The following is a 16,785-nucleotide window of genomic DNA, read 5'->3' on the forward strand; positions in this document are numbered from 1 at the left end:
TCTATGAAACTTTTCTCCTAGGAAGAGGACCAGGTGTCGCTAGTCGTGACATGTATTATTATTAGTGTAGCTTGACAATTATACAGGTTTTAATGTCTTAATGGTCCCTTTAATTATTTACTTTTCATACGAAATGTTTTAAAGGAAAAAAAGAGAAGAGAAATGGGAAACAAACACTAAAGATAATAAGAGTATTTCTTGTAACCTTCTCTCTATTGGTGCTTTGTTTTTGCCTACATAAGGAGGCAATTCAAACTGGAGTGAAGGAGGACAGGTTTACTGAAGGGAGAGAGCACAAACATGAGGACTGGGTCTTAGAAACCCTCATGAAGGCAGACACTGTCTTCTCCATTGTTCCCCCAGAACTTCATCAGACTGTGCTACTCACTCAGTGTCTTTTTCCGTTAGAGATCGAAAGCCTGTTCTAGGTCCTGTGCAAAGTCATGTGTGCTGAGGTGATGTCTGGTGTTGAGCAGCCACAATATAAATTCTTTGTCACAAAGATCAAAAGGCAGATAACAGATCTGATATTTGGTATAAATTAACTCAGTCACCCAAAATATCTAAGTACTAGGTTTGGTTAAAAAGTTAAATTTCCTGCTGGACATGGCTCCATATTCCCATGACCCTAACGTTAAGAAACTGAGTCAGCAGGAGTTCAAGTTTGAGGCTAGCCTGAGCTACATAGCAAGACCCTCTCTTAAAGCAATGTAAAATCTCTGTAGTCGTCTTAAAAGTGCAAACATATGTAGTTTAAACTCGAAAAGTTTTGGCAAGTTCCTTAATAGATTGTAGATTAAATTAGATAACTGGCTGCAAACAGTTCCTGCAATCAGGACTTGAGTTCTCTCTGCTGAAGTTTCCCATCCTGGGGCATTGACCAGGGGGGTCGTTCATGCGAGGCCAGCACTACAACTAAGCTATATTCGCAGCCAGGGACTTCAATTCTTTATCCTTGTGGAAACTCAAGAGCATCATTTTATTCTTTTCTGGTCTTTGTTTTGGGAGTATTCCAGGATAAAAGCACACTGTTTTGAAAACAATGTAGTTATCATGAAATGCCCATGTCTGTCTCTCTGTAGTTCAAATAGCATCTTGTGAGAAATTGCTCTAGTGTCTCAAACCCTGAGGGAGGAAAGGAAACATAGAATTTAGTATGTGTGTGAGCACGGTTACTTATCTCCTCTCTATGCTGCTTTAGCATGTGTGTGAGCACAGTTACTTATCTCCTCTCTATGCTGCTTTAGCATGTGTGTGAGCACAGTTACTTTCCTCTCTGTCCTGCTTGCATGCCCTCTTGCTCTGCACAGTATTTTTTTTCCTTAATCCCTGAGTAGCATCCTCCTGGTTTGTTTATTTTAGCAATTATTTATAGATACCTTAGTAAAGGCTACAAACTAGTCTTACACATTAACAGTTCTTTCTCCAGCTTTCTTCTCATTAACATTCTTAAGACAGAAAGTCAGATGCTAAAGCTCCACTTATTTACGCCAGCAGTGTAAGCCTCATTGCTGGCCATAGAGTGTCATGCCATCATTTAAGTCACTAGACTCTCAAGAGGTCTCTAGCACTATCCAGACATGCAGCCCTGCTCTTCCTCAGGTCAGAAGACGCCAGGACAACAGGCTTTGTTCTAACCCAGATGCATAAAATATTTGTAGCAGCCTTTGTTTTTTTTTTTTTTATTGCTAAACACAAGAATGTGTACTCAGCCAAGATTAAATCAGCAAATTTGCTGCTGCAGTGAATTGTTGTTGCAGCTTTGCAGTCATTTTCTGGGGAGTTGTAATTGTCTAAAAATAGGTGGGCTTTTCCATACAGTTTGCTTGTGTCTGACTTCCAATTCTATAATAACATGGTTACGGATACTGATTATGGTCACAAAACTCACAATTTTCAGAGGTTTATATTGTATGTGGTATATGTATCCTTTGCTTTTAGAGTACAGAGAAAGCAGGGCTGGGAAAGTGGATGACTGGGTAGAGTGTTTGCCAGCACCCATCTGTGGGCACAATAGCTGGCCCTGGTACCCCAGCACTTAGGAGGGAGGGTGGAGAAAGGTGAGTCCCTGGTGCTCACTGGCCAGCCAGGGTAGCTGAATCAGAGCTCTGCTGGCTTTACTGAGAGAGCCTGTCTCTGGAACACCAGACCCCTGCCAATGGCTGGTCCATAGTGCATGAAGCATGGGCCATCCCCATGAGCTCGAGCAAGCCCACAGCACACAGCCTATGGACACAAGTGAAGAAATGCTTGGAAGTGGAAAATTGGAAACACACTGATGAACAGGTTATGATTCATTTAACAAAATAATTTTCACTTACCAAAGGATTCAGCATAGGTTTCCTCTTAAAAGCTTTTGAAAATATGGTTCAGCTTACAAAAATACTTACCCGAACCTTCCCAAAAATAGTCATTGCAACTGGGCAAAGCTACATAAGACAGGAACAAAAATAATTCCTCCTTTACAACTCAGAACTCAGTGTTCAATATGGACTTTGATAAATACATGAAGGAATATAAAATGATACTGTGGAACATTCTCTCTATATAATCTTTCCTCCTGCACATGCTAATCTTGTGTACAAGCAGAAATACTGTAGGTCTTTAGATTTCATGTTACAAATCCTAACAATAATAATGTTATAAATGATTACAGAAAGGCGTTTGTGTCTAAAAGCAAAGGTGGTACATGAAGAACACACACACATGGTTTACACACACTGCAACGTGAGGGGTGTGCTAAGTGACCTCGCTGTTAAAGAGAATGCAGAATGTATTTGTGGCTAACCGGCCATTTTTATTCTAAAGGCAAAAATTAAAATATGTCTGTCTCTAAAGTTTGAGGATTTTGTTTTTTGTTGTTGTTGTTGTTTTCTTTTATAGCTACTTAACATTCTGAAGGAGAGTAAGTTCTTCAACTCAAGATGTCTGAATTACTGTGAATGGGCCCAATCCTTGCTGACACTGAAATGCTTTGGGGCGTGCATACTCTCAAAACAGGATCCAATGTCCAAAAGAAATGCAGCTTGATGTTGTGCCAAAGTCAAACTGCTGCCGCCGGGGAGCTCTGCAATGGAAACAAAGCGCTGGTTAGACACGACTTGTAAAAAGTGAAAGCTTAATACCGCACACTTTTATTCTTAGGATGGAACTTTGTGAACCTTTGACTTTTTAAGGGGTTAATGACCACTAGAGCTTGTCCTCACTTTACTCCAGCTTACCACTGTATAAGATAGGCCGTGTTGCCTGTTTTCTTTGACATGTGATTAAGCTTATAGCTTTGAGTGACCAAACATTTTGCAGAGTAAAAGTTCTTAGAACTGGGAAGTGGGGGGAGGGAACCAAACCCTAATTTACTTCTGTGTCTTATTTATCAGGTCCTACACCAAAATGAAAAGTTGTGCATGGGCTTACACCGCTTGCGGTGTAAAAGCAGCCCGTGCGTATTATGTTGGGACAGGAAGACTTGCTGGCCTTCATGACTGGACCCTCCACTAAACACTCAGATAACCACTGTTTCCACTTGCAGACTTGCGTGACTGCTCTCTGTCCAAATTTGACTGAAGATACTACCCCATAGGGAAAAAGAGCTTAATAGAGAGAAATTCCAAATACTGTTCCAAACGTGGGAAAGTCCCACAGTAAAACACACACAGTTGGTTCTGACAGGTGAGGGGATCGGGAATGTCAGACTGGCACAGATGAGATTTTGCAAGAATTAACTTTTCATGAAATTCTGCCTTGTGTAACAATTTCAGTGAACAGAGAAAAGCAATTCTGAACTGATCCTAAGGTTAAAAATTAGCCTTCATGTAAGAACCGGAGGGGTGTTAACGGTGCCTGCTGTATCAGAACCCTCGTAAGTGAGGACTGGTGCTGACATTCACTCATGCTAGACAGGGCCCTTTCTTTTGTGGTCATCGGACCACCTTTCAAAATGTGCTTTCCTCACAGAGCAAATTGTCGTTTAATTAGATCTGGACTCAAAAAATTGTTTTTGAATGATCACACGTAGTAGCTTTGGCCAGTTTGTTTTCTAATTTAATGAATAATGAATACTAAGCTCTTGGTTAAATGTTTGTCAGTTAATGAAACTGTTATGGAAAAGCCTCGAATATGCATGCTGCTTTCATTTTTATAAACTTTTTATTTTTTAACTATAGCTTTATTAGCAATTCCCAAATGCTGCAATTTGCTGATCTTTTCACTCAGACAGCTGGCTTGGTGGGTGGCTTTTTTCATACTACTGTTAACTTTTTTAAAAAAAGAAGTGATGTAAAGACTGTAACAATTGAATGCACTAAGCTGTTTTTCTTTTACACGTCTAAAAACTTCTTAAATACCCTGTATTATAATGATTAAATCGCTCCCTTTTTAAAACCATTGCTAATGTGGTCTGAGTTTCATTTGACAGTAATTTCAGTGTTCTCAAGATCTGATCCTTTAAGCGTCAAGGATTGGAGATGAAGGATTGGATATATTTACGTTATGTTTCCTTTGTGCTATGCTAACTTTGTATAGCTGAAAGTAACTCCATGATTTCCCATCTCTCTGGCAGGCTGGATGAAAGTCTGCTCTGATGTTTGCTAGCTTTTAAATACATTTACTTGTCAGCGCAAAAGAACCTTTCTTTCCTGATTGACTGTGTCCTTGAATACAAAATAAAAGTTAGCAATAATGAGCAGTTTTGAGTGATTGTTTTCTATTTTATTGAGCCAGCTTTAAAAAAAAAATGTGGTAAGATATGCCTAGAATTTGCTTTTATAATATTAAGTGTACAGTTTAATGGCACTAAATTATATTCACAGTGTTGCACAACCATCACTGTTATTTCCAAAACCATTTTGTCACCCCACACAGAGATTTGTAACCATTAAGCAATAACTCCACATCCTCAGCGCCTGGTAACCTCTGTTCTACTTCCTGGTCTATGATTTTTGCCTACTCTTGATATTTCAAGTGAGTGGAAGTACACAGGTTTTCCTTCTGTGTCTGGCTTCTTTCCCTTGGCATGATGTTTTCAAGGTCATCCATGTTGTGACATATATGGTAACATTTTCTTCTTACGGCTGGTTATAGTTCATTGTGCATTGATTTCTAACTGTCCTCTTGTCTGTTGCTGGACACGGGTTGTTTCTGCCCTCGGGTTGTTGCGAATAATGTTGCAATGAAATCAGGCTTGTGAGTCTGTTTGAGTCCCGTTTACAGGTCTTTTAGGTATACGTCTTGGAGTACTCTGAGTTACAGGATAAATTCTATGTCATCTTAGATGTGAAGTGTATCATTTCGGGTTTGATTGGCATTTCCATAGTGACATCATCTTTTCATGTGGTGACAAGCACTTGTCACCTTTGCCCAGTTTTTAATTAGGTTACCCTTTTGTAGTTGAGTTCTAGAAATGCTTTGTATAATCTGGGTGTTATGGTCTTATCTGAGATAGTTTGCAAATATAACCAGTCCTCGTTATTTGTAGATTCTATATATGCAAATGCTTCTACTCATTAAAATTGATTTGCAAACCCCAACTCAATTCTCGGTGCATGTGTGCGGCTCTTCCTCTGTGTACACAGAATAGCAAACATCTGAGTTGTGTGTGCGCACGCACATTCCCAGCTGAGGTCAGCTAGGTACCCTTCATCTCTCCCAATGCAAAGAAACAAACAGCCTTTTCACAATGTGCTGTTGTGGTTAGTGTTTTTGTGCTTTTTGATGGCGATTTCGTTGTTTAAAATAGTTCCCAAATGTAATGCTGGAGTGCTGCCTAATAAATGCAGCAAGTCTGCAATTTGCCATGCGGAGAAATGCTTGCTAGCTAAGCTTAATTCCAGCAGAAGCCACCATGCTGCTAGCCATTAATTCAGTGTTAATTAATCAATAGATAGTGGTGTTATCTAAGGTGTCTTTAAAAGAAATAATACAGACAACAAGTGTAGGGATTAATTGGTGAAAATATGGAAGGACCATATGTATTTTGTTTTCTGGTTTTTTGTTTGTTTGTTTGTTTGTTTGTTTGTTTTTTGAAACAGTGTCTCATATAGCCCAGGGTGGCTTTTAAATTACTGCGTAGTTAACAATGGCTTGAGTTCTTTATCTTCCTTGTCTCGGCTTCTCAAGTTCTGGATTAAAGACATGTATCACAACTTCTTGCTCAGTATTCTCTCTCTCTCTCTCTCTCTCTCTCTCTCTCTCTCTCTCTCACACACACACACACACACACACACACACTTTCTTTCTTTCTTTCTTTTTTTTTTTTTTTTTGGTTTTTCGAGACAGGGTTTCTCTGTGTAGCTTTGGAGTCTGTCCTGGAACTCACAGAGATCCACCTGCCTCTGCTTCCCGAGTGTTGGGATTAAAGACGTGTATCTTCTTATTGAGAATTTTCTTTTAAGATGCATTAGTTTTTATTATGTGCATGTATGTCTCTGTATGGGTGTGTACACACGGTGCAGGTGCCTAGGAGGTCAGAGGCATTAGGTTTTCTAGAACTAGAGCTACAGGCAGTTGTGGGTACCAGGAACTGAACTCAGGTTGTCTAAAGAGCAGTACATGCTCTGAACTGCTGGGCCAGCTCTCCAGCCCCAATTCAGTAATTCTAATGTGCTCTTGTGGAGCATAATCATTGAGAAAATTGAGAACTGGTTGTGATTTTTCCATTGTGTTGGTTGTATTTTCATTTTATTGGTAAAACACAAATTTTAAATTTATATGAGTCTGATTTTCAATTTTTTATTATTGCTTATGATTTTAGCATCATGTTTGAAAGTCAATGTCAATCCATATATTTTAAGTGTCTTGTGATTTGGGGGTCTTGTATTTAGGTCATTATATCATTTCTAGTTGTATATAGTGTGGATTAAAGTGTCCAACTCCATTTTTTTCTTTAAAAATTATAGCATATAAAGCAATGGCTTTTATTTTGACACTCTGATGTTAATTTATTTGTTTATCTAGTGCACAGATTGATGCATGTATAGAGGTCAGAGGACACCTTTCTGGAATCAGTTCCCTCGTTCCACTCTGTGGGTCCCAAAGGTGGAACTCCAGTCATCGGGCTTGCCAGCAAGCCCCTTTTCCAGTTGAACCAGCTTGCCGGCCCATTATGACATCTCCAGATGTATCTATCATTACAGCTTGTTCATGTCTGCCCGCCCTCAGACTTCTTCCCCACTTCCTGCCAGACCTCTCCCCACACGCAGACCCTGTCTCTTTTCATGTCACACACAGAGGCAGACACACAGACACACACTAATGTGCACTTCACGTCAGAGACAATACATGCTTGTCTTCTCTTGTCCTCTTTCCTCCCCGGTTAGATCTGCTCCTTCCCTCTGGAGCCCCAACCTCCCACCCTGTACGTTCATGCCATGGATGGGTTTGTGTTTAAAGCATAGAGCCCGCTTATGAGGGAAACATGCAATATTTGTTTGAGCCTAGCTTGTTCCGCCTAACATGAAGATCCCCAGTTCTGTCTGTTTTTCTGAAAGTGACAGAATTTTATTCTTCTCTACAGATGAGTGAGATATGGCACATTTTTAATAGTTGGTCTGTCTGTGGCCATCCAGGCTGCCTGCACAGCTTGGCTGGTGTGAGTGGAACAGCAGGAAACACTGGTGTTCTGTGCTGTGTTGGCTTACGTTTCTCTGGATGTATACCCAGGAATGGTTTCTGGTAGTTAATCCGTTTTTAAAAATCAATCTCTCTCTCTATCCCCCCCCCCTCTCTCTCTCTCTCTCTCTCTCTGTGTGTGTGTGTGTGTGTGTGTGTGTGTCTGTGTGTATGTGCAGGTGTGTGCAGGTGTGCACATGCCATGGCATGCGTGTGTAGAGAAAAGAGGACGTCTCTTAGTGGTTGTTGTTTGCCGCCACTTTGTGGAATCCAGGGGACAAGCTTGGGTGGTGGGTTCCAGGCACAGTAAGCACTCCCACCCACCGAGCCTCGTGGCGGACAGACAGCACAGCTCAGTTGTTTGAGGGACTTCCTGATGATCTCCGTAGTGGCTGCATCCATTTATAGTCCCACCTCTCGCCAGCAGTGTAGGGAGGGTCTCTCTCCACACAGCCCCATGCACGTGCTGCTTTCTCTTTCTTTCAGACATTGTTTATTTGCCTGTAAGTACGCCTGTCTCAGGCATCTGCCTCAATTGCTCTTCCTTTTAAAAACAAAACAAAACAAAAAAACCCAGCATGGGTGAACAGGGCTTGATGACACACACACTTAATCCCAGCACACAGGAGCAGAGGCTGGCAGATCTCTGAGTTGGAGGGCAGCCTGGAGTTGCAGGACAGTAAGGGCTGTGAAAAGAAACCCTGCTGTGAAAAACAAAACAAGATAAATAAAAAAATGCGGGTGTGGCTTGCCTGTCTATGTAAATGCACCGTGTTAATGCCTGCCGCCCCTGGAGGCCAGTGGCCTGGACTGGAATTACAGACACTTGTCTTCTGTCCTCTGGGTGCTGGGAATCAAACCCAGGTCCTCTGTGAGAGTAGCCAGGGATCCAACCACTGACCCAGCTCTCCAGTCCCTGTTGTTTTATTGATAACAGCCTTTTCAGCAGAGATGAAAGGGAATCTCAATGTTTTTATTTACGTTTATCTGATAAGTAAAGATATTGTTTGTTTAGTTTTTGGACTCTGTTGATTCTAGGTATCAATTCTCTATCAGATATTTGGTTTGCCAAGTTTTTCTCCCATTCTTAGGCTGTCTATTGTCCTGACGACGGCTTTCTTGTGCCCTGTGGACTGTTTTTGTCTCCATGCAATCTCATCTGCCAATTCTGGAGACTATACATCCTTCGATACAGGGCTTCTCTACAACAGCTCTGGCTGCCCTGGAATTCACTCTGCAGACCAGGCTGGCCTTGAACTCACAGAGATCTGCCTGCCTCTGCCTCCCCAGTGCTGGCACTAAAGGTGTGCGCCACCAACACCTGGCTACTACCGGAGTGCTTTTCAGAAAGTTTGTGCCTGTTTGTCTATCTTGAAATTTTCTCTGTGTCTCAGAGATGTGTATGTATTTGTTCATATGATATATGTGCTTGTGTGTGGGGATGCCTTTCTCTTTGTTATATGTTGTATGTGTTTGTGTGTGTGGATGTCTTTCTCTTTGTTATATGTTGTATGTGTTTGTGTGTGTGGATGTCTTTCTCTTTGTTATATGTTGTATGTGTTTGTGTGTGGAGATGCCTTTCTCTTTGTTATATGTTGTATGTGTTTGTGTGTGGGGATGCCTTTCTCTTTGTTAAATGTTGTATGTGTTTGTGTGTGTGGATGTCTTTCTCTTTGTTATATGTTGTATGTGTTTGTGTGTGGAGATGCCTTTCTCTTTGTTATATGTTGTGTGTGTTTGTGTGTGGGGATGTCTTTCTCTTTGTTATATGTTGTGTGTGTTTGTGTGTGGGGGATGTCTTTCTCTTTGTTATATGTTGTGTGTGTTTGTGTGGGGGATGTCTTTCTCTTTGTTATATGTTGTGTGTGTTTGTGTGTGGGGGATGTCTTTCTCTTTGTTATATGTTGTGTGTGTTTGTGTGGGGGATGTCTTTCTCTTTGTTATATGTTGTGTGTGTTTGTGTGTGGGGATGTCTTTCTCTTTGTTATATGTTGTGTGTGTTTGTGTGTGGGGATGTCTTTCTCTTTGTTATATGTTGTGTGTGTTTGTGTGTGTGGATGTCTTTCTCTTTGTTATATGTTGTGTGTGTTTGTGTGTGGGGATGTCTTTCTCTTTGTTATATGTTGTGTGTGTTTGTGTGTGGATGTCTTTCTCTTTGTTATATGTTGTGTGTGTTTGTGTGGGGGATGTCTTTCTCTTTGTTATATGTTGTGTGTGTTTGTGTGTGGGGATGTCTTTCTCTTTGTTATATGTTGTGTGTGTTTGTGTGTGGATGTCTTTCTCTTTGTTATATGTTGTGTGTGTTTGTGTGGGGGATGTCTTTCTCTTTGTTATATGTTGTGTGTGTTTGTGTGTGGGGATGTCTTTCTCTTTGTTATATGTTGTGTGTGTTTGTGTGTGGATGTCTTTCTCTTTGTTATATGTTGTGTGTGTTTGTGTGGGGGATGTCTTCCGCAATCATTCTTCACATTGAAGTTTTTATTTTAGTCTTTCTGACACCCTGAATTTAGCATGCATAAGTTAAATAAGCGTATGTGGAGGTCAAAGGGCTTGCAGGCACCAGTTCTCTCCTTCCACCATGTGGCTGCTGGGATTGAACTCAGGTCAGCTTTGGTAGCAAGTCCCTGTACTTGTGTCTTCTTGCCAGCCCTGTACCTTAACTTTTGAGAAGGGTCTCTCTGAACCTCAAGTTCAATAATTGGTCTAGATTGTCTGGCCAGCAAGTCCCTGGAATCCTAGTTCTGCCTCCCCAATGCTTCCATACCAAGGTAGTGTCACTGGACCCAGTTACGGTTTTAATTAACAAAAATATTTAGTTATAGCCAGGTGGTGGCACATGCCTTTAATCCCAGCACTCGGGAGGCAGAGGCAGGCGGATCTCTGTGAGTTCAAGACCAGCCTGGTCTACAATAGCTAGTTTCAGGACAACCTTCAAAGCCACAGAGAAACCCTGTCTGGAAAAACCAACCCCTGCCCCCCAAAGAAATCAGTTATTTAACCTGGTGGTGAAGGACAAACTTAGGCACTCATGCTTTAAAGTATTTTACCAACTGAGTCATCTCCCTTGCCCCAAATTAAGGGCTCTGATACGTGTGTGTGTGTGTGTGTGTGTGTGTGTGTGTGTGTGAGCATGTCTGCAGAATGAGAGATACGAATCTTGTAATATAGATGTATAGTTTTCTTTACTATTCCTACCTTGCTACTTTTGCAAATGATAATCTAGTTGACTCAGAACCATCTGTTGAAGCAACTATTTCCCCCCATTAAGCAAACTTTGCACCCTTGTCAAAAATTAATTGGTAATATTCTTGAAGCTTCTTTTCTGGACTTTAACTCTATCCTGTTGATACATTTTCTGTCCTTATGCTAGCCCTGCACCACTTAGATTTTTGTAGATTTCTAATAAGCTTTGAAATCAGGAGTATAAGTCTAGCAACTGTCTTTTCTATTTTGTTTGGGGGCTGGTGAGATAAAGGCATTTGCTGCTAGTCCTGACTACCTAAGTTTGGTCCCCAGAAATACATGGTGGAAAGAGAGAACCAACTCTTATAAGTTGTTCTTTAACCTCTCAATATGACCTCTCTCTATATATATATGTGTGTGTGTGTGTGTGTGTGTGTGTGTGTGTGTGTGTAAATTTAACTTTTTCTTTGGAGGTTGGGGTTCTGTTTAGCTGCCTTTGCAATTCCATGTAAATTTCAGGATTGGCTTTTCCATTTTAAGCCAGAAGGTTGAACATTTGATAGCGATCTCGTTGATTCTGTAGATTGCTTTGGGTGGCAGTAACATGCTAATGGTGTTGGCTTCCTGTCTCCAAACAGGGTGTTTGCCATTATATGTATTTGGTCCTACTAAATTTCTTTCAGGAATGTTTTAGAGTTTTCAGTGTGCAAGTCTTTCACTTTTTGATTAAATTTATCCCTATGTATTTTATTCTGTTAATACTGGTATTAATGGGATTGCTTTCTCTTTTAAGTGTGTGTGTGTGTGTGTGTGTGTGTGTGTGTGTGTGTGTGTGTGTGTAAATGTACATGTGAGTCTGGGTGCCTGCTGAACCACCCAGTATGGGTGCTGTAATCGAGCATGGACCTGGACCCTCTGCAGGAGTTAGCACGGTTATAGTGGTACACCATCTCTCCAGCCCCTGGAATCACATAAGTCATTTTTGTTTGTTGATGTGGTAAGTTGCAACTTACCCAGTTTATTTCCTAGATCTACTAGCTTTCTTGTGGGCTCCTTGGATTTGTCTTCCTATACGCAGGATCACGTCATCTGTGAATAGATGCTCTTTTTAGTCTGGTGCTCTTTCTTTATTTTTCTTGCCTCATTACTTTGGCTGTAACCTCTAATACCAAGCAGAAGAGAGAGGTGTTCTGTTTACAGGCATGCTGTCCTTATACCAGCACTTAGGAGGTCGAAGCAAGAGGATGAGGTCAGATTGAACTGCAGAGCAAGTTCCAGGCACGAATCCAACATAGAAAGAAACATTGACTTAAAAAATCGCAGGGCAGAGGGGCGGGGGTGGGGGGTGACCAGAAAGAAAGGGGATTTTTTTTGCAATGTGTTTTTATATAATAATGCTTAAAATAAAATTTACTTTAAAATTATAAAAGAAGAAATGAAGGGGGAAATAAAGCCCCAAGCATCTCTGTCTTTGAGCATGTTGGAGCACTCTGACATTTAGCCAGGCTTGGACTAAGCTAGAACCCACCCAGACTAAGAGCTTAGTACCCTCCTGAGTCTTCTCAGTGCACATATCTTGCTCTGAGCATCTGCATAGCTCCCAAATGCACAAGAGATTCTTTTTGTTTTGCTTTTTGTTGTTGTTGTTTTGTTTTTCGAGACAGGGTTTCTCTGTGCAGCTTTGGAGCCTATCCTGGCACTCACTCTGGAGACCAGGCTGGCCTTGAACTCACAGAGATCCGCCTGCCTCTGCCGCCCGAGTGCTGGGACTAAAGGCGTGCACCACAAACGCCCGGCTGCACAAGAGATTCTTAATAACAACAAGAGATTCTTAATAACAATCTCCCCATCCTTTCCTCTCTGGCTTTTGTGATGTTTTGTCTTGACTAATCTGCTCCAAGACTTTAAAAGCTGGCAGTTTTTTTAATACTCTCAAACAACAGCCACTGCTTTTTAGTCAAAATTCCAAGTTAGATAAAGTAGGTGGTTGTTTTCTTAAAGCAGCCCCCAGAGATTAGAACAGATATGTCTAATAATTTGCAATGAAGGCTTTCCTGCATCTCTAGGAGGTAGGTCGCACACTGAGACTAATTGTTTTTTGCCCTTCTTTAAAATAGACTTACGAGAGAGCAAGGATCTATATGTAGATACAGTTTTGTGTTTGTCAGTATGCACACTTGTGTGCAGTTACCCATAGAGGCCAGAAGAGGGCGCAAGAATCCCTGGAGCTAGAGTTAGCGGTGGCTGTGAGCAGCCTGATGTGGGTGCTGGGAAGGGAACCCTGGTCCTCTCCAAGAACAGCAAGTGCTCTTGAGGGCCGAGCCATCTCTCCAGCCCTCGGTGTAGGGATCTCATCTGTCTTATTTACCACTGTCTGCTCCATTCTGAAAACAGTACCTTTCTTACAGCAGGCTTGAGTTGAATCAATGAGTGCACTGTTATAAAAAATCTGCACAATATGAGAAACGTATGTTGGTAAACTATTCATGGGGCTTAGTGGGATAGCACTCATAGCAGAAACAGAAGGGACAGTTTTTAGCAAAGGAAACAAACAGAAAGGCCGGCAAGATGGCTCACTGGATTATGGCACTGGCCCCTCCCTCCAAGCCTGATGAACTGAGTTTGATCCTGGCAGAAGGAGGAACTAACTCACGTTAGTGGTCTTCTGACTGTCACGTGTGCACTGTGACATTTGCTCCCATCCAGATAAATAGATAAATGTTTAAGGAGAAAAGATGGAAGTATCTACACATCTCCGTAGATCCGAAAAGCATGCTCAAGGAAAACTGCTTGGGTCAGAAGAGCAAGAGATAGCGTCATCATGGAAGCCCTTTATGTCAGGGAACCCAGTGAGGGTCTGTCTGGTCACCGTGACAGAGACCAGGAGGAGCGGGTGGTTTGGGCTCATGGTCTCAGGGACTTCAGTCTGTCATGGCAAGGGGAGCATCATAGCGGAAGTGTCTGTGCCGTGGGCTGGAGTGTGCCGTGAAGCTCTGCACATCTGGACAGACCAGCAACAGGAAGCAGTTACAACCTTCTGTCCCAGTGGCTCACTTCCTCCTGCCAGGCCCAGTTCCTGGAGGCAGCCTTCCACACAAGCTGGCGAGGGAGCTTTCGAACCCTGAGCTGTGGGATACATTTCCCACTCAAACCCTGACCCCAGCGCAGTGTCAAATGTGTAGGAAACAACCTGCTTGTCTCCATGTGTCGTCTGTCTGTCTGTCTGTCTGTCTGTCCGTCCTCCCCACCTGAGTGCTCTCTACCTAGCACACGTAGGCCCCAGACACAGAACGGTGCAAAGAGTACACACATGAATACTCTGTGGCAGCCAGCGAGTGTAGATGAAGCCACTCAACAGGAGTGGGGGGTGACTGGGTGCCAGACACTGCTCACATGGAGGTCAGAGACCCACATGAGCTCATGGCCTACTGTGGGTGACTGACGCGTGAGCATTAGACAAAAACAAAGCCTCAACCCCAGCCTTTGGAAACGCAAAGTGCCCTGGACATGGTGGTGCAAACCTAGACAGGGCAATGGGGGCCAGCCTGAGGAGAGGGGAGGGCAGGGGAGGATTCTGGGAATTAGTCAGATAGAGAAAGGGCACTGGGGGTGGGGTGGCTTCCTGGTAATGGGAGTGGTGAGTTGGTAACTGGTGAGGACAGGGAGGTTTGCGAGAGGAGGGAAGGACAAGTTGGGACTGTGGTAGGCACGCTGAGAACAGCTGGCTGGAGAGCAGGCCTCATTTAAGGTCACAGGGTTCGGCAAGGGCAGGGTCGTGGTCTAGACTGGGAAACATTTCCCAGGAACAATCGGCTCTACCCTCCCCAGACCACAGGCAGGACACCAACACAGGAGCCGCAGCTGAGAAGCACTGCTCCTGCCTTCCTCGCTGCCCCTCCTTTACAATCACCCATCCGTCTAGAGGGCATTGACTAAGCTGCTCTGGCCAAGGCCTATCTGGGAGCTAGGTTTACAAGAGTGAAAAAGACAGCGCCTAACCTTCCCACAGTCTACAGTTCGTGGAATGCCACAGTGAGAAATAGTAACAGCAGAGTGTTGCCTGAAACAGTGGCAACTGCCTTGTACCCCAATCAAAACATAGTTTGTATGGCTATAAAGCTATAGAAACACATTTTGAAAAATCACAACCACTCAGTTTGATAGTTGTAGAAATCCTGTTTACTCCTAAATATAGGTCAACCCGTGGGTTGTGACCCCTTTGACAAGCCAGTACCTCCAAAAATATTTACATTACAATTAGAGTTATGAAGTATCAAGGATAATCATTTCCTACCTAGATTTAACTGTTACTGTGTCTGATGCCCTCCTGCTTTACTGGTTTACTGTCTTGGGCTTATCAGGTGAGGCAGTGTTTTACAACTCAGGTTCCCAGACCCTGGCTCCTCAGCTGCTGTAGCGAATCTTTCTCCCACCAGCCAGCTCCCAAAGAATGACGCAGAGACTCACTGCTAATTATGAAAGCTTGGCCTTAGCCTCAGCTTGTTTCTAACCCGCTCTCAAAACTTAAATTAGCCCGTTTCTATTGATCCCTGTGCTTCACAAGGCTCGTAGCTTTTACCTCCTTCTGCATATCTGGCTTCCTCTGTGTCTGGCCAGTGACTCCCCTATTTTCTTCCCAGAACTCTCTCTGTTCAGAAGTCCCGCCTATACCTCCTGCCTAGCTGTTGGCCATTTAACTTTTCATTACACCAATCACAGTGACATATCTTTACACAGTGTAATGAAATATCTCGCAACAGACTGCAATAGGAGATTGAAACTGTTTTATTGGCAAAGTCCTAATTCTAACATTTGCCGTCCATCAGGCTTCCCAGGGTCCTAGCAACTACATTCTCACTTTCAACTGGAATCTTGTCACACACCCAGGCAATGCTGGGTGGAATCTTGGATTGGCTGCTATATGGGATTTGGGTTCAGTTTTTCATAGGAAAGGGAAGCAATTATTAGTCAATAAACATAGCTGTATTTTGTGCAACAAACAGCACAGCTGCAGGAGTAAAGTAACCAAGGAAGTTTAGTGGGAAAAGGTTGGCAACTCCTGAGTCCAGGGATCCTGAGTCCAGAGGGCAGAGAACTAGCACCCACAGAGGGCAGAGAACTAGCACCCACATGCAGCCCTAAAAGGACTTGCTGCCCTCTCAGTACAAGCCCTAGCTCAGTTAGAGTCGGGCAGGAGGCTCGAGCTCACTGACTCCAGAGGGGAGGGGAAGGAATTCTGAGAACAAACAGCTTTCATAAGGAAAGGGCTGGAACCCCCCCCCCCCCCACCCGGGCCTGCCTTTGCTGTGCTCTAACTGTGCTCCCGGAGCAGGGGTTTTGAATGAGCTCATGTACCCCGCCGGCCGTCTGACAAGCTTTACAAGCCTATTTTAATCAATACCCATTCCACAGACTCGGTTGAACAGCTAGTGAAGCAAGGATCAGGAAGCCAGACTCTCGAAGTCCTTCAGTACTGTGCTGTTAGGGCAAATATCTCTCCTTTTTAGGACCTCGTTTTGTTTTTCCTTAGTTATGGTATCATGGATTTTTTTCTCATATTTTTCTATAATATCCGTTTTTTTTCTTTTTTAAACAATTATTTATTTATTGTTCATTGGGGTTTGCCTGCGTGTATGTCTGTGTGAAGGTGTCAGATCCTCTGGAACTGGAATTACAGACAGTTGTGAGCCGCCATGCGGGCGGGGGTTGGGAATTGAACCCGGGACCTCTGGAAGAGCAGACAGTGGTCTTAACCACTGAGGCATCTCTCCAGCACTCCCCCCCTCCCCCAATTATTTTCTTAACATGGAGTATCACATTTCTGATGGGAAACCAAAACAAGCCCTCACCTAGGTATTAAAGACGGCCCTGGCTTCCCCTGGGTGGAGCCAGCCATCGGAGGCTGCAGGGCACGCGGCTGTGTGAGCCACGAGCAGAAGCGGGGCTCTGGGAACCGGGCAGGCGCCTGCGGTCGCCCCCGAAAGACAGTGAGTGGCG

The 16,785-nt window shown here is 43.2% G+C and overlaps 1 protein-coding gene and 1 long non-coding RNA gene across 3 annotated transcripts in view; one reads left to right on the forward strand and one right to left on the reverse strand.

Moving 5' to 3' along the window:
• Positions 1-16,785, forward strand: part of Zhx1 (zinc fingers and homeoboxes 1) — a 47,891-nt gene that overhangs the window by 27,313 nt on the left and 3,793 nt on the right. Inside the window, exon 4 of one of the 2 annotated variants that reach the window (XM_027431652.2) lies at positions 2,884-4,684. The exons of the other annotated variant lie outside the window; for it this stretch is intronic. The gene's annotated coding sequence lies outside the window, so the exon portion shown is untranslated. Of the gene's footprint in view, positions 1-2,883; positions 4,685-16,785 lie in introns of those variants that run through there. 2 annotated transcript variants of the gene reach the window in all.
• On the reverse strand, positions 2,477-16,403 carry LOC113837490. The gene is made up of 3 exons (XR_003488090.2): positions 15,368-16,403; positions 11,802-11,877; positions 2,477-3,067 (listed from the first exon to the last, which is right to left on the reverse strand). It is a non-coding gene; the product is annotated as an uncharacterized LOC113837490 (long non-coding RNA).

The sequence above is a fragment of the Cricetulus griseus genome, chromosome 10, assembly GCF_003668045.3.
Source record: "Cricetulus griseus strain 17A/GY chromosome 10, alternate assembly CriGri-PICRH-1.0, whole genome shotgun sequence".
Classification (NCBI taxonomy): domain Eukaryota; kingdom Metazoa; phylum Chordata; class Mammalia; order Rodentia; family Cricetidae; genus Cricetulus; species Cricetulus griseus.